The following is a 27,188-nucleotide window of genomic DNA, read 5'->3' on the forward strand; positions in this document are numbered from 1 at the left end:
TCCTCTGTAGGAGCTGGAGCGGTCCTTCTACAAAAAAATTCTTCCGGGCATGCTGTTACTTGTGGTTTTTTTTCTAGGACCTTCTCTCCGGCGGAGAGGAACTACTCCATCGGGGATCGAGAGCTTCTAGCCATTAAATTAGCACTTGAGGAATGGAGGCATCTGCTGGAGGGATCAAGATTTCCAGTTATTATTTACACCGATCACAAGAACCTCTCCTATCTCCAGTCTGCCCAACGGCTGAATCCTCGCCAGGCCAGGTGGTCTCTGTTCTTTGCCCGATTTAATTTTGAAATTCACTTTCGGCCTGCCGATAAGAACATTAGGGCCGATGTTCTCTCTCGTTCCTCGGATGCCTCGGAAGTTGAACTCTCTCCGCAACACATCATTCCTCCTGACTGCCTGATTTCCACTTCTCCAGCCTCCATCAGGCAAACTCCTCCAGGGAAGACCTTCGTCACTCCACGCCAACGCCTCGGAATCCTCAAATGGGGTCACTCCTCCCATCTCGCAGGCCATGCGGGCATCAAGAAATCTGTGCAACTCATCTCTCGCTTCTATTGGTGGCCGACTCTGGAGACGGATGTCGTGGACTTTGTGCGAGCCTGCACTGTCTGTGCCCGGGATAAGACTCCTCGCCAGAAGCCCGCTGGTTTTCTTCATCCTCTGCCTGTCCCCGAACAGCCTTGGTCTCTGATTGGTATGGATTTTATTACAGACCTACCCCCATCCCGTGGCAACACTGTTGTTTGGGTGGTCGTTGATCGATTCTCCAAGATGGCACATTTCATCCCTCTTCCTGGTCTTCCTTCAGCGCCTCAGTTGGCTAAACAATTTTTTGTACACATTTTTCGTCTTCACGGGTTGCCCACACAGATAGTCTCGGATAGAGGCGTCCAATTCGTGTCAAAATTCTGGAGGGCTCTCTGTAAACAACTCAAGATTAAATTAAACTTTTCTTCTGCATATCATCCTCAATCCAATGGACAAGTAGAAAGAATTAACCAGGTCTTGGGTGATTATTTACGACATTTTGTTTCCTCCCGCCAGGATGATTGGGCAGATCTTCTACCATGGGCCGAATTCTCGTATAACTTTAGAGTCTCTGAATCTTCCTCCAAATCCCCATTTTTCGTGGTGTACGGCCGTCACCCTCTTCCCCCCCTCCCTACTCCCTTGCCCTCTGGTTTGCCCGCTGTAGATGAAGTGACTCGTGATCTTTCCACCATATGGAAAGAGACCCAAGATTCTCTTTTACAGGCTTCATCTCGCATGAAAAAGTTTGCCGATAAGAAAAGAAGAGCTCCCCCCATTTTTGCTCCCGGAGACAAGGTATGGCTCTCCGCTAAATATGTCCGCTTTCGTGTCCCCAGTTACAAACTGGGTCCACGCTATCTTGGTCCTTTCAAAGTCTTGTGCCAAATTAATCCTGTCTCTTACAAACTTCTTCTTCCTCCTTCTCTCCGTATTCCTAATGCCTTTCATGTCTCTCTTCTTAAACCACTCATCATCAACCGTTTCTCTCCCAAATTAGTTTCTCCCACTCCTGTCTCCGGTTCTTCTGACGTCTTCTCAGTGAAAGAGATACTGGCCTCCAAGACGGTCAGAGGAAAAAGGTTCTTTTTAGTGGATTGGGAGGGCTGTGGACCTGAAGAGAGATCCTGGGAACCTGAGGACAACATCCTAGACAAAAGTCTGCTCCTCAGGTTCTCAGGCTCTAAGAAGAGGGGGAGACCCAAGGGGGGGGGTACTGTTACGCCGAGCGCTCCGGGTCCCCGCTCCTCCCCGGAGCGCTCGCTTCTCTCTCGCTACCGCAGCGCTCCGGGCAGCTCCACTGACCCGGTGCGCTGCGATACCGTCTCCAGCCGGGATGCGATTCGCGATGCGGGTAGCGCCCGCTCGCGATGCGCATCCCGGCTCCCGTACCTGACTCGCTCTCCGTCTGTCCTGTCCCGGCGCGCGCGGCCCCGCTCCCTAGGGCGCGCGCGCGCCGGGTCTCTGCGATTTAAAGGGCCACTGCGCCGCTGATTGGCGCAGTGGTTCCAATTAGTGTGTTCACCTGTGCACTCCCTATTTATACCTCACTTCCCCTTCACTCCCTCGCCGGATCTTGTTGCCATTGTGCCAGTGAAAGCGTTTCCTTGTGTGTTCCTAGCCTGTGTTCCAGACCTCCTGCCGTTGCCCCTGACTACGATCCTTGCTGCCTGCCCCGACCTTCTGCTACGTCCGACCTTGCTTCTGCCTACTCCCTTGTACCGCGCCTATCTTCAGCAGTCAGAGAGGTTGAGCCGTTGCTAGTGGATACGACCTGGTCACTACCGCCGCAGCAAGACCATCCCGCTTTGCAGCGGGCTCTGGTGAAAACCAGTAGTGACTTAGAACCGATCCACTAGCACGGTCCACGCCAATCCCTCTCTGGCACAGAGGATCCACTACCTGCCAGCCGGCATCGTGACAGTATGGCTCTCCGCTAAATATGTCCGCTTCCGTGTTCCCAGCTACAAATTGGGACCACGCTATCTTGGTCCTTTCAAAATTTTGTGCCAGATTAATCCTGTCTCTTATAAACTTCTTCTCCCTCCTTCTCTTCGTATTCCTAATGCCTTTCACGTTTCTCTTCTTAAACCACTCATCATCAACCGTTTCTCTCCTAAACTTATCTCTCCCACTCCTGTCTCCGGTTCTTCAGACATCTTTCCTGTAAAGGAGATACTGGCCTCCAAAAAGGTCAGAGGAAAAACCTTCTTTTTGGTTGACTGGGAGGGCTGTGGTCCTGAAGAGAGATCCTGGGAACCTAAGGACAATATCCTAGATAAAAGTCTGGTCCTCAGGTTCTCAGGCTCCAAGAAGAGGGGGAGACCCAAGGGGGGGGGGTACTGTTACGCCGAGCGCTCCGGGTCCCCGCTCCTCCCCGGAGCGCTCGCTACACTATCGCTCCCGCAGCGCCCCGGTCAGATCCACTGACCGGGTGCGCTGCGATACCGCCTCCAGCCGGGATGCGATTCGCGATGCGGGTGGCGCCCGCTCGCGATGCGCACCCCGGCTCCCGTACCTGACTCGCTCTCCGTCGGTCCTGTCCCGGCGCGCGCGGCCCCGCTCCCTAGGGCGCGCGCGCGCCGGGTCTCTGCGATTTAAAGGGCCACTGCGCCGCTGATTGGCGCAGTGGTTCCAATTAGTGTGTTCACCTGTGCACTCCATATATATACCTCACTTCCCCTGCACTCCCTCGCCGGATCTTGTTGCCATTGTGCCAGTGAAAGCGTTTCCTTGTTTGTTCCTAGCCTGTGTTCCAGACCTCCTGCCGTTGCCCCTGACTACGATCCTTGCTGCCTGCCCCGACCTTCTGCTACGTCCGACCTTGCTTCTGTCTACTCCCTTGTACCGCGCCTATCTTCAGCAGTCAGAGAGGTTGAGCCGTTGCTAGTGGATACGACCTGGTCACTACCGCCGCAGCAAGACCATCCCGCTTTGCGGCGGGCTCTGGTGAAAACCAGTAGTGACTTAGAATCGGTCCACTAGCACGGTCCACGCCAATCCCTCTCTGGCACAGAGGATCCACCTCCTGCCAGCCGGCATCGTGACAAGGACGAGATATGAGGGCGGGATTTGAGGTCAGGATATGAGGATGACATATGAGGACGGGATATGAGGACGAGATATGAGGACGGGATATGAGGACAGGATATGAGGACAGGATATGAGGACGGGATATGAGGACAGGATATGAGGACGGGATATGAGGACAGGATATGAGGACGCGATATGAGGACGGGATCTGAGGACGAGATATGAGGACGAGATATGAGGTCGAGATATGAGGACGGGATATGAGGACGGGATATGAGGACGGGATATGAGGACAGAATTTAACAAACGAGAGCATCATTGTTGCCACAAGGTTTAGACCGCGCAAAGCCGAGTACTCCCCCAGTCTTGTACTAATTCTAGTGAATGGATTTCTATTTTTCCCCATTCTCCAATAAACATGTCCACCCATGGGTAGAGCAGAATAAGCCCTTCTGCCTCTTATCTTGTGGGAACATCCAAACGCCGGTAGATTGAGCTCTGCAGGATAAGAATAGGCTGTAATATAAAGTGTATATAACTCAGGACAATCTGGCAATTATATATTATACACTTATATATTTTTTATATTGCATATGTATATACATATATATATATATATATATATATATATATATATACTGCTGCTGCATGATATTATCCCTATTGGGTGTAGACAGTGTGGCAGCTCCATGCAATAGAGTTAATCTGCCAGCAGGGGAGACTATAGAGCAGTGTTTGCCAACCAGTGTGCCTCCAGCTATTGCAAAACTACAGCTCCCAGCATGCCCGGACAGCCAAAGGCTGTCCGGGCATGCTGGGAGTTGTAGTTTTGCCACAGCTAGAGGCACCCTGGTTGGGAAATACTATCTTAGAGACTGTACAGAGATCTTGATCCCCTTAGGTGCCACGATCAATGGCGATCATAGCACTTAAGAGCCGCAATGACCGTCCCCCTGCCCAATCGGCACCCCGCAATATATAAATATATATACGCAGGGGGTCCGATCAGTACACATATCTACCAGAAGTCTCCACTCCTCTGTTTGGTGTACAGGGGGCCGTTCTGCCGACCATAACATTTATGGCGTAACAAAAAATATATATTATTTGTGGGCGGAAATTGAAGAGAAAAGAGTAATTTTGCTAATTTTATTAAATTTTTTTGTTTTTACACAGATCTCTTTACAGTAATAATGACAGGCTAGCTTTATTCTGTGGGTCAATACGATTAAAATGATACCCATGTTTACAGTTTTACCGTAAAGTGTACTGTGTACAAATAAAAAAAAAAAATAAAAAAAAAAATTGGGTTTTATTTCCAAATGCCCCCCCACAAATAATATTTTTATGGGTGCGCCGTGCGTTTTATGGTAAAATGAGGGATGACATTACAAAGTACAATTGGTCGCGCAAAAAACAAGCCCTCATATGGGTCTGTGGATGGAAAAATAAAAGAGTTAAAGTGAGGAAGATAAAAACAAAAAACGCAAAAAAATTAAAATTTTCTGTGTCCTAAGGGGTTAAACTGCTTGTGTTCCGGGGTAGGACAAGGCCAGGACTAAATAACATTATAATCTCTTATTATGACGTCACCGGCCTTATGTATAATACTGGAGACACTGGTCTCCCCACAGCCGCCCCCTCCCCCTCCCGTCTACATCACGTGCTCAGTAAGTCATGTGACCCCACCCTCCTCTCTGCGGCATATTCCCCCACCTTCCTCCCCGTTCCATTCTGGATAACCTGTCACGTGATAGCCCAGCCGCACAGTCACCAGCGGCCATATTGCTTATGGGCAACACGGGATTCTTCGTTTCCACACTTACAGTAAAAAGTCCGGATAGTGATGGCGGCCTAGGCGTCTGTGGGATTGACCGTCTTCTTTTGTCATTCGCTAAAGCCCGAAAGCTTGTGAAGGGGCGGGGCCAGGAGCGCCGCATTCCCTGAGGTGGTTGTGACGTAGGGCACGTCACGGGGCTGATCTCCAGGGGGACGGAGGAGGAAGGGGCAGCTGATGCTGAGCTCATCTACAAGGTGAGGGGACCGGGGGGTCTGGGGGGCACATAGGGTCTTCTATAGAGGCTGCCGGGTATATACGTGAGCGAGCAGTGTCCTGTAGTGATGTATATAGGATTGTGTCATCTCCTATTGTGTAATGTACAGAGAGATACATCAATGGCTGCGGTGTCATCCTGTGTCTGCTGTGTGTACAGTTCTGTCTATGTCTGCCTCATATTTATTCCATATCTATCTATCTCATATCTATCTCATATCTATCTATCTCATATCTATCTATCTATCTCATATCTATCTATCTATCTCATATCTATCATCTATCTCATATCTATCTATCTATCTATCTATCTATCTATCTATCTATCTCATATCTATCTATCTATCTCATATCTATCTATCTCATATCTATCTCATATCCATCTATCTCATATCTATCTATCTATCTATCTCATATCTATCTCATATCTATCTATCTCATATCTATCTATCTCATATCTATCTATCTATCTATCTCATATCTATCTATCTCATATCTATCTATCTCATATCTATCTATCTATCTATCTCATATCTATCATCTATCTCATATCTATCTATCTATCTATCTATCTATCTCATATCTATCTATCTATCTCATATCTATCTATCTCATATCTATCTCATATCCATCTATCTCATATCTATCTATCTATCTATCTCATATCTATCTCATATCCATCTATCTCATATCTATCTATCTATCTATCTCATATCTATCTCATATCTATCTATCTCATATCTATCTATCTCATATCTATCTATCTCATATCTATCTATCTCATATCTATCTATCTCATATCTATCATCTATCTCATATCTATCATCTATCTCATATCTATCTATCTCATATCTATCTATCTCATATCCATCTATCTCATATCCATCTATCTCATATCTATCTATCTCATATCTATCTATCTCATATCTATCTATCTCATATCCATCTATCTCATATCTATCTATCTATCTCATATCTATCTATCTCATATCTATCTATCTCATATCTATCTATCTCATATCTATCTATCTCATATCTATCTATCTATCTATCTCATATCTATCTATCTCATATCTATCTATCTCATATCTATCTATCTCATATCTATCTATCTCATATCTATCTATCTCATATCTATCTATCTATCTATCTCATATCTATCTATCTATCTCATATCTATCTATCTCATATCTATCTCATATCCATCTATCTCATATCTATCTATCTATCTATCTCATATCTATCTCATATCTATCTCATATCTATCTATCTCATATCTATCTATCTCATATCTATCTATCTATCTATCTCATATCTATCTATCTCATATCTATCTATCTCATATCTATCTATCTCATATCTATCTATCTCATATCTATCTATCTCATATCTATCATCTATCTCATATCTATCATCTATCTCATATCTATCATCTATCTCATATCTATCTATCTCATATCTATCTATCTCATATCTATCTATCTCATATCCATCTATCTCATATCCATCTATCTCATATCCATCTATCTCATATCCATCTATCTATCTCATATCTATCATCTATCTCATATCTATCATCTATCTCATATCTATCTATCTCATATCTATCTATCTCATATCTATCTATCTCATATCCATCTATCTCATATCCATCTATCTATCTCATATCTATCTATCTCATATCTATCTATCTCATATCTATCTATCTCATATCTATCTATCTCATATCTATCTATCTCATATCTATCTATCTCATATCTATCTATCTCATATCTATCTATCTCATATCTATCTATCTCATATCTATCTCATATCTATCATCTATCTCATATCTATCATCTATCTCATATCTATCATCTATCTCATATCTATCATCTATCTCATATCTATCATCTATCTCATATCTATCATCTATCTCATATCTATCATCTATCTCATATCTATCTATCTATCTATCTCATATCTATCTATCTATCTGTCTCCTATCTATCTATCTATCTCATATCTATCTATCTCATATCTATCTATCTATCTATCTATCTCATATCTATCTATCTATCTATCTATCTATCTCATGTCTGTCTATCTATCTATCTCATATCTGTCTATCTCATATCTATCTATCTATCTATCTATCTCATATCTATCTATCTATCTCATATCTATCTATCTATCTATCTATCTATCTATCATCTATCTCATATCTATCATCTATCTCATATCTATCATCTATCTCATATCTATCATCTATCTCATATCTATCATCTATCTCATATCTATCATCTATCTCATATCTATCTATCTATCTATCTCATATCTATCTATCTATCTATCTCATATCTATCTATCTATCTATCTGTCTCCTATCTATCTCATATCTATCTATCTATCTATCTATCTCATATCTATCTATCTATCTATCTATCTATCTCATGTCTGTCTATCTATCTATCTCATATCTGTCTATCTCATATCTATCTATCTATCTATCTATCTCATATCTATCTATCTATCTCATATCTATCTATCTATCTATCTATCTATCTCATATCTATCATCTATCTCATATCTATCATCTATCTCATATCTATCATCTATCTCATATCTATCATCTATCTCATATCTATCATCTATCTCATATCTATCATCTATCTCATATCTATCATCTATCTCATATCTATCTATCTCATATCTATCTATCTCATATCTATCTATCTCATATCTATCTATCTCATATCTATCTATCTCATATCCATCTATCTCATATCTATCTATCTCATATCTATCTATCTCATATCTATCTATCTCATATCTATCTATCTCATATCTATCTATCTCATATCTATCTATCTCATATCTATCTATCTCATATCTATCTATCTCATATCTATCTATCTCATATCTATCATCTATCTCATATCTATCATCTATCTCATATCTATCATCTATCTCATATCTATCATCTATCTCATATCTATCATCTATCTCATATCTATCATCTATCTCATATCTATCATCTATCTCATATCTATCATCTATCTCATATCTATCATCTATCTCATATCTATCTATCTATCTATCTCATATCTATCTATCTATCTGTCTCCTATCTATCTATCTATCTCATATCTATCTATCTCATATCTATCTATCTATCTATCTCATATCTATCTATCTCATATCTATCTATCTATCTATCTCATATCTATCTATCTATCTATCTATCTCATGTCTGTCTATCTATCTATCTCATATCTGTCTATCTCATATCTATCTATCTATCTCATATCTATCTATCTATCTCATATCTATCTATCTATCTATCTCATATCTATCATCTATCTCATATCTATCTATCTATCTATCTCATATCTATCTATCTATCTCATATCTATCTATCTATCTCATATCTATCTATCTATCTATCTCATATCTATCATCTATCTCATATCTATCATCTATCTCATATCTATCATCTATCTCATATCTATCATCTATCTCATATCTATCATCTATCTCATATCTATCATCTATCTCATATCTATCATCTATCTCATATCTATCATCTATCTCATATCTATCATCTATCTCATATCTATCATCTATCTCATATCTATCATCTATCTCATATCTATCATCTATCTCATATCTATCTATCTCATATCTATCTATCTGTCTCATATCTATCTATCTATCTCATATCTATCTATCTATCTCATATCTATCTATCTATCTCATATCTATCTATCTATCTCATATCTATCTATCTATCTCATATCTCCTATCTATCTATCTCATATCTATCTATCTATCTATCTCCTATCTATCTATCTCCTATCTATCTATCTCCTATCTATCTATCTCATATCTATCTATCTCATATCTATCATCTATCTCATATCTATCATCTATCTCATATCTATCTATCTCATATCTATCTATCTATCTATCTCCTATCTATCTATCTCCTATCTATCTATCTCCTATCTATCTATCTCATATCTATCTATCTCATATCTATCTATCTCATATCTATCTATCTATCTATCTATCTCATATCTATCTATCTCACATCTATCTCATATCTATCTATCTATCTATCTCATATCTATCTATCTATCTATCTCATATCTATCTATCTATCTATCTCATATCTATCTATCTATCTATCTCATATCTATCTATCTATCTATCTCATATCTATCTATCTATCTATCCATCCATCTATCTATCTATATACTATAGTGCTTCATCTGGCACTGATCTCCAACTTGTTGCTCTCCAGCTGTTACAATACCACAACTCCCAGCATGTCCGGACAACATTTGTCAACAGCTGGAGACCCCCACTTTCTGTGTGTGCAGTTTATGATATGACGATGAGGCGTCCATCACTCTGATATATTGTTCTCTGGACCTTCATTCACTGTCACTTATTCTTCCCTAATGATATAAATATTTATTCTGCCGATCTTCCTTGGTGAAAATGGATATTTTACCGTTTCATGTTAAGTCGGTTTCACGCGGGCGTAATACGGCGGTAACCCTGATGCAAAAATACCGCCATAAGTCCTGGCCTGACCGTGATCCCGCCACGTGCACGGTGCAGCAGAATCCCATTGAAAACAATACATCGGAATTTCCGAGGGGAATTTTTACGCTAAATTCCGCTCTGTATGAATATTTGTGTTCTTTATGGCTTCAATAGAATTCCTGGAGTCACATGATAAGAATCACATGACCTGTAGTAACAAAAAAAAAACAAAAAAAAAAAAACAGCAAGGGATTAAACGCTAAATAAAAACGTCTGTACTAATGCACTTTATTTAGGGGGGGGGGGGGAAAAGACACAAAATCTGCATCTTGGGAATTAAAGTCGTTTTTGGAGTGTTTTTTTTTTATTTCCTCCTTACAAGTCATGTGATTCTTTGAGAACGGATGTGGGGGGTGGGGGGGATGCCAAAAATGGCAAAAAAAAAAAAAAAGAGCAATATATAGATCAGTGTTTCCCAACCAGGGTGCCTCCAGCTGTTGCAAAACTACAACTCCCAGCATGCCCGGACAGCCAAAGGCTGTCCGGGCATGCTGGGAGTTGTAGTTTCGCAACAGCTGGGGGCACCCTGGTTGGGAAACACTGATATAGATATTCGTGTGTTTTTTTTTTTTTGTTTTTTTTTTTCATTCCTATCTGTAATGGAGGTAAAACGCCACAAAGTCGGGGAAAAAAAATGCTAAATCTACAACACGCTGTCATTTAGGTTATGTTCACACTGGAGAATGTGCGCTGGGAAAATTTCCGTGCGGACATTCCCTTGAGAGCAGAGCGCCGGCAGAACATGGAGGCGCTAGGACCGCTCGGGAATGCCCCATCTCCTAGACAGCAATGCATTTCCGTGTGGACGCCGCAGAAAGGATAGACATGTCTGCTCTTTCTGCGGACTCCGAAATTGGGATTTCCGTATATGCTGCGGAAATTCACCATGTGCACGGCGCAGCTGAGTCCCTTAGATATCACGTGGACTCTGCTGCTTCGTAATCTCCGTGCGGAATTCTAAGGCGCGCAATTCCGCATACGGAAATTTCACTGTGTGAACCTGGCTTTATAAAAATGAAAAACTACAAAAAAAAAGGCGTTTTTATTTTTGTGTTTATTTTTTTTAATTACTAACAGGTGTGTCTGATTGTCTGATTCTTCTTTAAAGGGGTACTCCGCCCCTAGACATCTTATCCCCTATCTAAAGGACCCCCACCATCTCCATGCTGCACCCGGCGTTTGTTTAGAGCATTGGGTGCAGCGCAGGAGAATCGCGACATCACGGCCACGCCCCATTCGGTGCAAGTCTACGGAAGGGGGCATGACGGGCGCCACGCCCCGCCCCATAGACTTGCATTGAGGGGGCGTGGCAGTGACATCGTGAACATCCGCCCCGCATCGCAAGTCATCTGGCACAGAGCGAAGTTTGCGAAGTCTGTCTGGGGTGCCGCAGCCGAAATCGCTGTGGACGCCCGCGATTCCTTTGGATAGGGGAGAAGATCTCTAGTGGGGGGGGGGGGGAAGCAGATTTGTAAATTACTTCTATTAAAAAATCTTAATCCTTCCAGTATTTATTAGCAGCTGTATGCCACAGAGGAAATTCTTTTCTTTTTGAATTTCTTTTTTGTCTTGCCCACAGTGCTCTCTGCTGACACCTCTGTCCATGTCAGGAACTGACCAGAGCAAGAGAAAATCCCCATAGCAAACCTCTCCTGCTCTGGACAGTTCCTAAAATGGACAGAGGTGTCAGCAGAGAGCACTGTGGGCAAGACAAAAAAGAAATTCAAAAAGAAAACAATTTCCTCTGTAGCATACAGCTGCTAATAAGTACCGGAAGGACAAATATTTTTTAAGAGAAGTAATTTACAAATCTGTTTTACTTTCTGGCACCAATTGATTTGAAAAAATAAAATAAAAAATGTTTTCCATCGGAGTACCCCTTTAACCCTTCTTTTTGTAAGAAAATAAATACGCTTAAAATTCTCCTCTTCTGACCCATATTACCCTTTTATTTTTTCCGTATACGCGGCTGTATGAGGGTCATTTTTGGCGACCTGATCTGTAGTTTTTATCGGTACCATTTTTGTTGTGATGGGACTTGTTAATAGCATTTTATCCAACCAAAAATCAGTAATTCTGGATTTTGATATTTCTTTCCGTTTACGCCATTCACCGTGCGGTTTAATTAGACTTCTGTTTGAATCGTTCGGACATTTCTGCACACGGCCATACCAAATAGTATGTTTATTTTTGTTTACATTATTATTATGTTTTTTTAATGGGAAAAGGTGGGCGATATAAACTTTTATTAGGGGAGGGTCTTATTTAACCCCTTAAGGACGCAGGACGTAAATGTACGTCCTGGTGAGGTGGTACTTAACGCACCAGGACGTACATTTACGTCCTAAGCATAACCGCGGGCATCGGAGCGATGCCCGTGTCATGCGCGGCTGATCCCGGCTGCTGATCGCAGCCAGGGACCCGCCGGCAATGGCCGACGCCCGCGATCTCGCGGGCGTCCGCCATTAACCCCTCATCTGCGGCGGTTCGCGATTTAAATGAACGATCGGATCGCCCGTAGCGCTGCTGCGGGGATCCGATCATTCATAACGCCGCACGGAGGTCCCCTCTCCTTCCTCCGTGCGGCTCCCGGCGTCTCCTGCTCTGGTCTGTGATCGAGCAGACCAGAGCAGGAGATGACCGATAATACTGATCTGTTCTATGCAGGGGCGGACACAGACAACAGGGGGCCCCTGTGCAAAGAATGTGCCTGGGCCCCCCTCCCCCCCCCCCCCCCCCCCAAAAAAAAAGTAATATGCCATAAAATTGCACTGCAACTCACATTAATCTGCATTAGATACTCAGCAGTTCCCCCACATTAGGTAGCATAGATTCCCCACATTAGGTAGCATAGTTTCCCCACAGTATGTAGCATATATTCCCCACATTAGGTAGCATTGCATAGTTTCCCCACATTAGGTAACGTAGCATAATTTCCCCACATTAGGTAGCGTAGCATATATTCCCCACATTAGGTAGCGCAGCATATATTCCCCACATTAGGTAGCGTAGCATAGATTCCCTACATTAGGTAGCGTAGCCCCACATTAGGTAGCGTAGCATAGCATATATTCCCCACATTAGGTAGCATGGCATAGATTCCCCACATTAGGTAGCGTGGCATAGATTCCCCACATTAGGTAGCGTGGCATAGATTCCCCACATTAGGTAGCGTAGCATAGATTCCCCACATTAGGTAGCGTAGCATAGATTCCCCACATTAGGTAGCGTAGCATAGATTCCCCACATTAGGTAGCGTAGCATAGATTCCCCACATTAGGTAGCGTAGCATATATTCCCCACATTAGGTAGCATAGCATATATTCCCCACATTAGGTAGCATAGCATATATTCCCCACATTAGGTAGCATAGATTCCCCACATTAGGTAGCATAGCATATATTCCCCACATTAGGTAGCATAGATTCCCCACATAAGGTAGTGTAGCATATATTCCCCACATTAGGTAGCATAGCATATATTCCCCACATTAGGTAGCATAGCATATATTCCCCACATTAGGTAGCATAGATTCCCCACATTAGGTAGCATAGCATATATTCCCCACATTAGGTAGCATAGATTCCCCACATAAGGTAGTGTAGCATATATTCCCCACATTAGGTAGCATAGATTCCCCACATAAGGTAGTGTAGCATAACCCCAACAAACAAACACACACACACTCTCACTCACCCACACACTCTTACCTGGCCTGCACTACTTACATCTGCCCATGGGGACTTCCTGGCCGAGGTGCGCGCTATAAGTGACATCATCGCACGCTCTGCGCTGGACGTCAGCGTCCAGGTGCTTGCGATGACGTCACTCACTGCACGCACCTCAGCCAGGAAGTCCCCATGGGCAGATGTAAGTAGCAGTTTAGTGACTGGGCAAGACTGGTTTCCCTGTCATATGTGCACTGGCAGGGCTGCCATCAGAAATTTCGGGGCCCCTTACACAACTCAAGGCCTGAGACCCCCACCGATCACCTTGGTTGAAGTGGTTCTCCAGCTGTTGGAAAGCTAAAACTCCCATCATGTCTGGAGAGCCTCAGGCAATGGGAGTTGTAGTTTTGTAACAGCTGAAGAGACACAGATTGGACACAGTTTTACCCATCATCACTGCAGAACTTACAAGTGACTACAGCTCTGATGGGACAGTCATAAGAACACACAATGATGTCAGTGACCTGAGTGACGTCTTCTGACTTATATCTTCTCTGTTATCTTTTCTTCTTCATCTGGTCCAGAGACCAGGTCTTCCCCCAGCTCCATCTTCTCTGCAGAGTCTGACCTCCAGACATCATTGGCTCCTCACTGTCAGCAGATCCTCATCCTCTGCATGAAGACAATAATCATTATAACCTTGCCAGAAAGTGTAACCTAAATAAAATACTGCCCCACACTGTACCCTGAATATAATACTGCTATACACTGTACCCACTAAATATAATACTGCCACACACTGTACCCTGAATATAATACTGCCACACACTGTACCATGAATAGCATACTGCCATACACTGTACCCACTAAATATAATACTGCTATTCACTGTACCCACTAAATATAATACTGCCCCACACAGTACCCTAAATAAAATACTGTCACACACTGTACCCTAAATAAAATACTGCCCCACACTGTACCCTAAATATAATATTGCCAGACACTGTAACCTGAATACAATACTGCTGTACACTGTACCCACTAAATATAATACTGCTATACACTGTATCCACTAAATATAATCCTGCTACACACTGTAACCTGAATATAATACTGCCACACACTGTACTCCGAATATAATACTGCCACACATTGTACCCACTAAATATAATACTGCCACACACTGTACCCTGAATATAATACTGCTATACACTGTACCCTGAATATAATACTGCTACACACTGTGCCCACTAATATAATCCTGCCACACACCGTACCCTGAATATAATAATGCTATACACTGTAACCTGAGTATAATACTGCTATACACTGTACCCACTAAATATAATCCTGCCACACACTGTACCCTGAATATAATACTGCTATACACTGTACCCACTAAATATAATCCTGCCACACACTATACCCACTAAATATAATACCTCTTATCCTCTGTGTCCTCATCATTCCTCATCACCCCCATAACCCCTGCCAAACCTCTCCTCAACACTACTATAACCACCCCCGCACCTCTCCTCATCACTACTATAACCACCCCGCACCTCTCCTCATCACTACTATAACCCCCCCACACCTCTCCTCATCACTACTATAACCCCTGCACCTCTCCTCATCACTGCTATAACCCCCCCTGCACCTCTCCTCATCACTACTATAAACCCCCGCACCTCTCCTCATCACTACTATAACCCCCCGCACCTCTCCTCATCACTACTATAACCCCCCCGCACCTCTCCTCATCACTACTATAACCCCTGCACCTCTCCTCATCACTACTATAACCCCCCGCACCTCTCCTCATCACTACTATAACCCCCCCACACACCTCTCCTCATCACTACTATAACCCCCCCACACACCTCTCCTCATCACTACTATAACTCCCGCACCTCTTATCATCTCTACTATAACCCCCGCACCTCTCCTCATCACTACTATAACCCCCGCACCTCTCCTCATCACTACTATAACCCCCGCACCTCTCCTCATCACTATTATAATGCCCCCTGCATCTCTCACCACCCCCATAACACCCCCCTGCACCTCTCTTCACCCCCATAACACCCTCCTGCACCTCTTATCACCCCCATAACCCCCCCTGCACCTCATCACCCCCATAACACCCCCTGCATCTCTCATCACTCCCATAACACCCCCTGCATCTCTCATCACCCCCATAACCTCCCCTGCATCTCTCATCACCCCCATAACCCCCCTGCACCTCTCATCACCCCCATAACCCCCCTGCACCTCTCATCACCCCCATAACCTCCCCATGCACCTTTCATCCCCCCATAACACCCCCTGCACCTCTCATCCCCCCATAACACACCCCTGCACCTCTCATTACCCCCATAACACCCCCCTGCACCTCTCATTACCCCCATAACACCCCCCTGCACCTCTCATTACCCCATAACCTCCCCATGCACCTTTCATCCCCCCATAACACCCCCTGCACCTCTCATCCCCCCCATAACACCCCCCTGCACCTCTCATTACCCCCATAACCCCCTGCACCTCTCATCACCCCCATAACCTCCCCATGCACCTCTCATCCCCCCATAACACCCCCTGCACCTCTCATTACCCCCATAACCCCCCCCCTCTCATCACCCCTATAACACCCCAAGCACCTGTTCCCCTGCTCCTGTCAGAGTGTCACTGCATGGGGAGGATCCGTCGGGAAGATGATGGACTGGAGATCGCGCCGGGACAGGTCAGGTGACTGGAGTAGACGTGCGTGCCTGCGCGGGGCACGTCGACTCCCATCAGCCCCTGGCCTGTCCGGCCCTGCCGTACTTCTTAAGGGGCCCGCGCCCTAGAAAGAGCGGGCCTCATAGTCCTGCGGGCCCCCCAGACTATGTGGCCCGGTCATAGTTCTGACAGGTACCCAGCCAGGAGTCAGTGAGTGACAGTCGCAGTCACTCACTGACTAGCCGGAAAAAAAAAAGTACAGGGTCGTCCGGGCCTCCCTGAAGCTCCGGGCCCCATACAAGTGTATGGGTTTACCCCCTGATGGCGGCCCTGTGCACTGGGTCCGATGGTAGGACTGGCCCAGCGTGTGAGGGCGGGCCCCCTCACACGCTGGGCCCCTGTGCAGCTGAACCTGCTGCACAGGCGATATGTCCGCCCCTGGTTCTATGTCCTATACATAGAACAGATCAGTATTAGCAATCATGGTATTGCTATGAATAGTCCCCTATGGGGACTATTCAAGTGTAAAAAAAAATGTAAAAGTAAAAGTAAAAAAAAAGTGAAAAATCCCCTCCCCCAATAAAAAAGTAAAACGTCCGTTTTTTCCTATTTTACCCCCAAAAAGCGTAAAAAACATTTTTTATAGACATATTTGGTATCGCCGCGTGCGTAAATGTACGAACTATTAAAATAAAATGTTAATGATCCCGTACGGTGAACGGCGTGAACGAAAAAAAATTTAAAAGTCCAAAATTCCTACTTTTTTAATACATTTTATTAAAAAAAAAATTATAAAAAATTTATTAAAAGTTTTTTATATGCAAATGTGGTATCAAAAAAAAGTACAGATCATGGCGCAAAAAATGAGCCCCCATACCGCCACTTATACGGAAAAATAAAAAAGTTAGAGGTCATCAAAATAAAGGGATTATAAACGTACTAATTTGTTTAAAAAGTTTGTGATTTTTTTTAAGCCCAAAAATAATATAAAAGTATGTAATAATGGGTATCATTTTAATCGTATTGACCCTCAGAATAAAGAACACATGTCAATTTTACCATAAATTGTACGGCGTGAAAACAAAACCTTCCAAAATTAGCAAAATTGCGTTTTTCGTTTTAATTTCCCCACAAAAATAGTGTTTTTTGGTTGCGCCATACATTTTATGATATAATGAGTGATGTCATTACAAAGGACAACTGGTCGCGCAAAAAACAAGCCCTCATACTAGTCTGTGGATGAAAATATAAAAGAGTTATGATTTTTAGAAGGCGAGGAGGAAAAAATGAAAACGTTAAAATTAAATTGTCTGAGTCCTTAAGGCCAAAATGGGCTGAGTCCTTAAGGGGTTAAAGGGGTATTTCAAGAAAAAAATTTTATTTTTATTTTTTTTATGTCAATTGGCTCCAGAAAGTTAAACAGATTTGTAAATTGCTTCTATTAAAAAATCTTAATCCTTCCAATAATTATCAGCTGCTGAAATTGAGTTGTTCTTTTCTGTCTGACCACAGTGCTCTCTGCTGACATCTCTGCTTGTCTCGGGAACTGCACAGAGTAGAAGAGGTTTGCTATGGGGATTTGCTTCTAAACTGGGCGGTTCCCGAGACAGGTGTCATCAGAGAGCAGTTAGACAGAGAAGAACAACTCAACTTCAGCAGCTCATAAGTACTGAAAGGATTATTATATATTTTTTTTTAATAGAAGTAATTTACAAATCTGTTTAACTTTCTAAAGCCAGTTGAGATATATATATGTGAGATTTTTCCTGGATAACCCCTTTAAATTTATAACAATTTCTAAAGTAAGTTTTTGACTATTTTTTTTTTAGCCCCCATAAGAGACTATTACATGAAATCTTTTAATTGCATACACTGTTCATAGTCTTCTATTATACCGCAATATAAACATCTGCAACTGCTGCAAAACTACAACTCCCAGCATGCCCGGACAGCCTTCGGCTGTCCGGGCATGCTGGGAGTTGTAGTTTTGCAACAGCTGGAGGCGCCCTGTTTAGAAAACACTGCGCTAATGTAATGCAAGTGACTATACAGGTTGCATATATGCTTTTGCTAGGTGAAGGAGAGCCATAAATAATTCCTCAGCCGGATACGGTGACACCGCCGGGAGGACGCGCACTTCTTCAGCTATTGTTTTTTTCTTCAGGTTTGTAAATCATTGCAGAACGGGTCGCTGTGACATCAGCCGCCGTCCTGCGTTCAGGTCAAAGTATATTCGTGCTGCAGAGGTGTCAGACGCTCCTCGTGATAACACAAGTAATAGGAAGAATGATTCATAAAATGACTATGAATCTATAGGGGACGTGTATACTGCATGGTCACCATTCATATAGGCAGGTAAATCTATAGGGGACATGTATACTGCATGGTCACCATATAGGAAGGTAAATCTATAGGAGCCGTGTATACTGCATGGTCACCATTCATATAGGAAGGTAAATCTATAGGAGACGTGTATACTGCATGGTCACCATTCATATAGGAAGGTAAATCTATAGGGGACGTGTATACTGCATGGTCACCATTCATATAGGAAGGTAAATCTATAGGGGACGTGTATACTGCATGGTCACCATTCATATAGGAAGGTAAATCTATAGGAGACGTGTATACTGCATGGTCACCATTCATATAGGAAGGTAAATCTATAGGGGACGTGTATACTGCATGGTCACCATTCTTATAGGAAGGTAAATCTATAGGGGACGTGTATACTGCATGGTCACCATTCATATAGGAAGGTAAATCTATAGGGGACGTGTATACTGCATGGTCACCATTCATATAGGAAGGTAAATCTATAGGGGACGTGTATACTGCATGGTCACCATTCATATAGGAGGATAAATCTATAGGGGACGTGTATACTGCATGGTCACCATTCATATAGGAAGGTAAATCTATAGGAGACGTGTATACTGCATGGTCACCATTCATATAGGAAGGTAAATCTATAGGAGACGTGTATACTGCATGGTCACCATTCATATAGGAAGGTAAATCTATAGGAGACGTGTATACTGCATGGTCACCATTCATATAGGAAGGTAAATCTATAGGTGACGTGTATACTGCATGGTCACCATTCATATAGGAAGGTAAATCTATAGGGGACGTGTATACTACATGGTCACCATTCATATAGGAAGGTAAATGTATAGGGGACGTGTATACTGCATGGTCACCATTCATATAGGAAGGTAAATCTATAGGAGACGTGTATACTGCATGGTCACCATATAGGAAGGTAAATCTATAGGAGACGTGTATACTGCATGGTCACCATATAGGAAGGTAAATCTATAGGAGACGTGTATACTGCATGGTCACCATATAGGAAGGTAAATCTATAGGAGACGTGTATACTGCATGGTCACCATTCATATAGGAAGGTAAATCTATAGGGGACGTGTATACTGCATGGTCACCATTCATATAGGAAGGTAAATCTATAGGAGACGTGTATACTGCATGGTCACCATTCATATAGGAAGGTAAATCTATAGGGGATGTGTATACTGCATGGTCACCATTCATATAGGAAGGTAAATCTATAGGAGACGTGTATACTGCATGGTCACCATTCATATAGTAAGGTAAATCTATAGGAGACGTGTATACTGCATGGTCACCATTCATATAGGAAGGTAAATCTATAGGGGACGTGTATACTGCATGGTCACCGTTCATATAGGAAGATAAATATATAGGGGACGTGTATACTGCATGGTCACCATTCATATAGGAAGGTAAATCTATAGGGGACGTGTATACTGCATGGTCACCATTCATATAGGAAGGTAAATCTATAGGGGACGTGTATACTGCATGGTCACCATTCATATAGGAAGGTAAATCTATAGGGGATGTGTATACTGCATGGTCACCGTTCATATAGGAAGGCAAATCTATAGGAGACGTGTATACTGCATGGTCACCATTCATATAGGAAGGTAAATCTATAGGGGATGTGTATACTGCATGGTCACCATTCATATAGGAAGGTAAATCTATAGGAAACGTGTATACTGCATGGTCACCATTCATATAGGAAGGTAAATCTATAGGGGATGTGTATACTGCATGGTCACCATTCATATAGGAAGGTAAATCTATAGGAGACGTGTATACTGCATGGTCATCATTCATATAGGAAGGTAAATATATAGGGGACGTGTATACTGCATGGTCACCATTCATATAGGAAGGTAAATCTATAGGGGACGTGTATACTTCATGGTCACCATTCATATAGGAAGGTAAATATGTAGGGGACGTGTATACTGCATGGTCACCATTCATATAGGAGGATAAATATATAGGGGACGTGTATACTGCATGGTCACCATTCATATAGGAAGGTAAATCTATAGGAGATGTGTATACTGCATGGTCACCATTCATATAGGAAGGTAAATGTATAGGGGACGTGTATACTGCATGGTCACCATTCATATACGAAGGTAAATATATAGGAGACGTGTATACTGCATGGTCACCATTCATATAGAAGGGTAAATCTATAGGAGACGTGTATACTGCATGGTCACCATTCATATAGGAGGGTAAATCTATAGGGGACGTGTATACTGCATGGTCACTATTCATATAGGAGGATAAATCTATAGGAGACGTGTATACTGCATGGTCACCATTCATATAGGAAGATAAATCTATAGGAGACGTGTATACTGCATGGTCACCATTCATATAGGAGGATACATCTATAGGAGACGTGTATACTGCATGGTCACCGTTCATATAGGAAGATAAATCTATAGGAGACGTGTATACTGCATGGTCACCATTCATATAGGAGGATACATCTATAGGGGACGTGTATACTGCATGGTCACCATTCATATAGGAAGGTAAATCTATAGGGGACGTGTATACTGCATGGTCATCATTCATATAGGAAGGTAAATATATAGGGGACGTGTATACTGCATGGTCACCATTCATATAGGAAGGTAAATCTATAGGAGACGTGTATACTGCATGGTCACCTTTCATATAGGAAGGTAAATCTATAGGGGACGTGTATACTGCATGGTCACCATTCATATAGGAAGATGAATCTATAGGAGACGTGTATACTGCATGTTCACCATTCATATAGGAGGATAAATCTATAGGAGACGTGTATACTGCATGGTCACCATTCATATAGGAGGATAAATCTATAGGGGACGTGTATACTGCATGGTCACCATTCATATAGGAGGATAAATCTATGGGGGACGTGTATACTGCATGGTCACCATTCATATAGGAAGGTAAATCTATAGGGGACGTGTATACTGCATGGTCACCATTCATATAGGAAGGTAAATCTATAGGGGACGTGTATACTGCATGGTCGCCATTCATATAGGAAGGTAAATCTATAGGGGACGTGTATACTGCATGGTCACCATTCATATAGGAAGGTAAATCTATAGGGGACGTGTATACTGCATGGTCACCATTCATATAGGAAGGTAAATCTATAGGGGACGTGTATACTGCATGGTCACCATTCATATAGGAAGGCAAATATATAGGGGACGTGTATACTGCATGGTCACCATTCATATAGGAGGATAAATCTATAGGGGACGTGTATACTGCATGGTCACCATTCATATAGGAAGGTAAATCTATAGGGGACGTGTATACTGCATGGTCACCATTCATATAGGAAGGTAAATCTATAGGAGACGTGTATACTGCATGGTCACCATTCATATAGGAAGGCAAATCTATAGGAGACGTGTATACTGCATGGTCACCATTCATATAGGAAGGTAAATATATAGGGGACGTGTATACTGCATGGTCACCATTCATATAGGAAGGTAAATCTATAGGGGACGTGTATACTGCATGGTCACCATTCATATAGGAAGGTAAATCTATAGGGGACGTGTATACTGCATGGTCACCATTCATATAGGAAGGTAAATCTATAGGAGACGTGTATACTGCATGGTCACCATTCATAGGAGGATAAATCTATAGGGGACTTGTATACTGCATGGTCACCATTCATATAGGAGGATAAATCTATAGGGGACTTGTATACTGCATGGTCACCATTCATATAGGAGGATAAATTTATAGGGGACGTGTATACTGCATGGTCACCAGTCATATAGGAAGGTAAATCTATAGGAGACGTGTATACTGCATGGTCACCATTCATATAGGAAGGTAAATATATAGGAGACGTGTATACTGCATGGTCACCATTCATATAGGAAGGTAAATGTATAGGGGACGTGTATACTGCATGGTCACCATTCATATAGGAAGGTAAATCTATAGGGGACGTGTATACTGCATGGTCACCAGTCATATAGGAAGGTAAATCTATAGGAGAAGTGATGGTCCTCAGTTACATAAAGTTTTAGGCTGGATTCACTGAGCCGAACGCAGAACATATGTGAACCCAGCGTAAAACATATCCTCTAGAGATAGCAGTATACAGATAGAGCTGGGGGGGAGGGATATAACTACTATATATCCTGATCCCATAGAGATAGCAGCAGTATACAGATAGAGCTGGAGGGGAGGGATATAACTACTATATATCCTGATCCCATAGAGATAGCAGCAGTATACAGATAGAGCTGGAGGGGAGGGATATAACTACTATATATCCTGATCCCATAGAGATAGCAGCAGTATACAGATAGAGCTGGAGGGGAGGGATATAAATACTATATATCCTGATCCCATAGAGATAGCAGCAGTATACAGATAGAGCTGGAGGGGAGGGATATAACTACTTTATATCCTGATCCCATAGAGATAGCAGCAGTATGCAGATAGAGCTGGAGGGGAGGTGTATAACTACTACAGTCATGGCCGTAAATGTTGTCGCCCCTGAAATTTTTTAAGAAAATTAGGTATTCCTCACAGGAAAGGATTGCAGTAACACAGGTTTTGCTATACACATGTTTATTCCCTTTGTGTGTATTGGAACTAAACCAAAAAAGGGAGGAAAAAAAGCAAATTGGACATAATGTCACCAAACTCCAAAAATGGTCTGGACACAATTATTGGCACCTTAACTTAATATTTGGTTGCACACCCTTTGGAAAAAATAAGTGAAATCAGTGTCTTCCTATAACCATCAATAAGCTTCTTACCGATACCGATAATCGGTGGAGGTTAGGGCCGATAGCCGATAACTTATACCGGAATATCGGTATAAGTTATCGGCTATTTAACCCCCTGCGACACCGCTGCAGATCATTGATTTAAAGCGGGCGCTTTAAATCAATGATCTGCAGTGGCTTTTGCGGGGCCATAGACCGCCACCGCCACCACCCGCTTCTCTCCCCTACCTGTCAGGGTGATCCGGGCCATCCATCCATCGTTCATGTAGTGTCCGGGGGCGTTCCGGGTGGAGGGTGGTCCGGTCCGGGCTGTCCTCCTTCTCCGGGGGTCATCTTCTCCACTCCGGGCAGGCTCCGGCCTAGTACGCTGCATAGACGCCGCTGCGCAGTGACGCCCGTGCGCAGCGACGCACCTGACGTCACGGCATAGCGGCGTCTATGCAGTGTACTAGGCCGGAGCCTGCCCGGAGTGGAGAAGATGACCGCCGGAGAAGAAGGACAGCCCGGACCGGTTCACTCTTCACCCGGAACGCCCCCGTACACTACAGGAAGGAAGAATGGATGGCCCGGACCACCCTCATTACGGGTAAGTTTAATTTTTTTATTGACTCAGAGGGTGGGGAAGGGGCCCGACCGGTATAGCGGTATGGCCAAAAATCCATACCGGTATACTGCCCAGCATCACGGTGGGGGGTGCGACACGGTGCGGGGGGTCGGGGGTGCGGTGCGGAGGGTCGGGGGGGGTGGCGGTGGCGGTGTGGGGGGCGGGGCGTTATCGGATTATCGGCAAGATAATTGCCGATACCGATAATGCCCAAAATCGTGATTATCGGCCGATAATATCGGCCATACCGATAATCGGTCGATCGCTACTTCTTACACCTCTCAGCCGGAATGTTGGACCACTCTTCCTATAACCATCAATAAGCTTCTTACACCTCTCAGCCGGAATGTTGGACCACTCTTCCTATAACCATCAATAAGCTTCTTACACCTCTCAGCCGGAATGTTGGACCACTCTTCCTTTACAAACTGCTCCAGGTCTCTTATTGGAAGGCGCCTTTTCCCAACAGTAATTATAAGATCTCTCCACAGGTGATCAATGGGATTTAGATCTGGACTCATTGCTGACACTCAACAACAAAAAACGTGGTCTCAAATGGCTGAAGGTGCTCAATCCCAAATGCAGTTGTGCATATATACTGGGGGAGCAGATCCTGCCCTTGTAGTCCGTTGCTAGGGGCGATCCCCAGCATAAAAATGCATACAATGGAGGATGCCTGCAGCGGACTACAAGTGCCACAATAGAATCCTACACCAGATAGACGGTGGGGATGTGTAACAATTAGAATAATACAATACAGAAATTAAGGTGCACTACTGTGGTAGATGTATACAGTGACATTGGCTAATCCCTCAACACTGATGTTAAAATTGAGACATTCGCCAGTATATCCTTATATGAAGGACACACCAGAGCCCGCACACCAACGCCAAGGTTTCTCAGATGGCACGGGACCTAACGCTAACCTACCTGTGCGTAATAAGCAAAAACCAGGGGCCAGTGGGCAATTACAGCAGCACTAGGTCGACATGCAGCCTGCTCCCAGTTCCCTCCAGCGTGACTGAGCACACATACAATGGAAGGGGGGAGAGAGGCTACAAGCCCCACCCAAGTTGGCTGATATAGGTGCATGGCCTCACAGGTGCAACCCTAATGCTGCCTGGAAAGTGTTCAAGGCGCATTAACATATGGAGTTTACACACCTCCAAGTATAAATTTACAAACAACAACAAAAAACGTGGTCTCAAATGGCTGAAGGTGCTCAATCCCAAATGCATTTGGGATTGAGCACCTTCAGCCATTTGAGACCACGTTTTTTGTTGTTGTTTGTAAATTTATACTTGGAGGTGTGTAAACTCCATATGTTAATGCGCCTTGAACACTTTCCAGGCAGCATTAGGGTTGCACCTGTGAGGCCATGCACCTATATCAGCCAACTTGGGTGGGGCTTGTAGCCTCTCTCCCCCCTTCCATTGTATGTGTGCTCAGTCACGCTGGAGGGAACTGGGAGCAGGCTGCATGTCGACCTAGTGCTGCTGTAATTGCCCACTGGCCCCTGGTTTTTGCTTATTACGCACAGGTAGGTTAGCGTTAGGTCCCGTGCCATCTGAGAAACCTTGGCGTTGGTGTGCGGGCTCTGGTGTGTCCTTCATATAAGGATATACTGGCGAATGTCTCAATTTTAACATCAGTGTTGAGGGATTAGCCAATGTCACTGTATACATCTACCACAGTAGTGCACCTTAATTTCTGTATTGTATTACTCATTGCTGACACTTCAGAACTCTCCAGCACTTTGCTGCCATCCATTTCTGGGGCTTTTTGATGTATGTTTGGGGTCATTGTCCTGCTGGAAGACCAAACATCTCGGACACAAACCCAGCTTTCTGACACTGGGCTGTACAGTGCAACCCAAAATCCATTGGTAATCCTCAGATTTCATGATGTCTTGTACACATCCAAGGCCCCCAGTGCCAGAGGCAGCAAAACAACCCAAAACATCACTGACCTCCACCATATGTCACTGTAGGTTCTGCGCGCTTTTCTTTGTAGGCCTCATTCCCTTTTCGGTAAACAGTAGAATGATTTGCTTTACCAAAAAGCTCTATCTTGGTCTCATCTGTCCTCAAGACGTTTTCCCAGAAAGATTTTGGTTACTCAAGTTCATTTTGGTAAAATGTAGTCTTGCTTTTTTATGTCTCTGTGTCAGCAGTGGGGTCCTCCTGAGTCTCCTCCATAGTGGGGTCCTCCTGGGTTTCCTCCATAGTGGGGTCCTCCTGGGTCTCCTCCATAGTGGGGTCCTCCTGAGTCTCCTCCATAGTGGGGTCCTCCTGGGTCTCCTCCATAGTGGGGTCCTCCTGGGTCTCCTCCATAGTGGGGTCCTCCTGGGTCTCCTCCATAGTGGGGTCCTCCTGGGTCTCCTCCATAGTGGGGTCCTCCTCCTGGGTATCCTCCATAGCGGGGTCCTCCTGGGTCTCCTCCATAGTGGGGTCCTCCATAGCGTTTCATTTAATTTAAATGTCGATGGATAGTTTGTGCTGACACTGATGCTCCCTGAGCCTGCAGGACAGCTTGAATATCTTTGGAACTTGTTTGGGGCTGCTTATCCACCATCCGGACTATCCTGCGTTGACACCTTTCATCAGTTTTTCTCTTCCGTCCACGCCCAGGGAGATTAGCTACAGTTCCGTGGGCTGTAAACTTCTTGATAATGTTGCGCACTGTGGACAAAGACAAATCTAGATCTCTGGAGATGGACTTGTAACCTTGAGATTGTTGATATTTTTCCACAGTTTTGGTTCCCAAGTCCTCAGACAGTTCTCTTCTCCTCTTCCTGTTGTCCATGCTTAGTGTGGCACACACAGACACACAATGCAAAGACTAAGTGAACTTCTCTC

At 43.6% G+C, this 27,188-nt stretch overlaps 1 protein-coding gene across 6 annotated transcripts in view; it reads left to right on the forward strand.

Annotated features, from left to right (window-relative positions):
- Positions 1-5,366: 5,366 nt before the first annotated feature.
- ATP6V0A1 (ATPase H+ transporting V0 subunit a1) overlaps positions 5,367-27,188 on the forward strand; it is a 110,551-nt gene continuing 88,729 nt past the window's right edge. The window contains exon 1 of one of the 6 annotated variants that reach the window (XM_056548158.1): positions 5,367-5,601. The gene's annotated coding sequence lies outside the window, so the exon portion shown is untranslated. The remainder of the gene's footprint in view (positions 5,602-27,188) is intronic. The other 5 variants (XM_056548157.1, XM_056548153.1, XM_056548152.1 and 2 more) reach the window with 5 other exon arrangements.

This window comes from Hyla sarda, chromosome 12 (genome assembly GCF_029499605.1).
Source record: "Hyla sarda isolate aHylSar1 chromosome 12, aHylSar1.hap1, whole genome shotgun sequence".
NCBI classification, from domain to species: Eukaryota; Metazoa; Chordata; class Amphibia; order Anura; family Hylidae; genus Hyla; species Hyla sarda.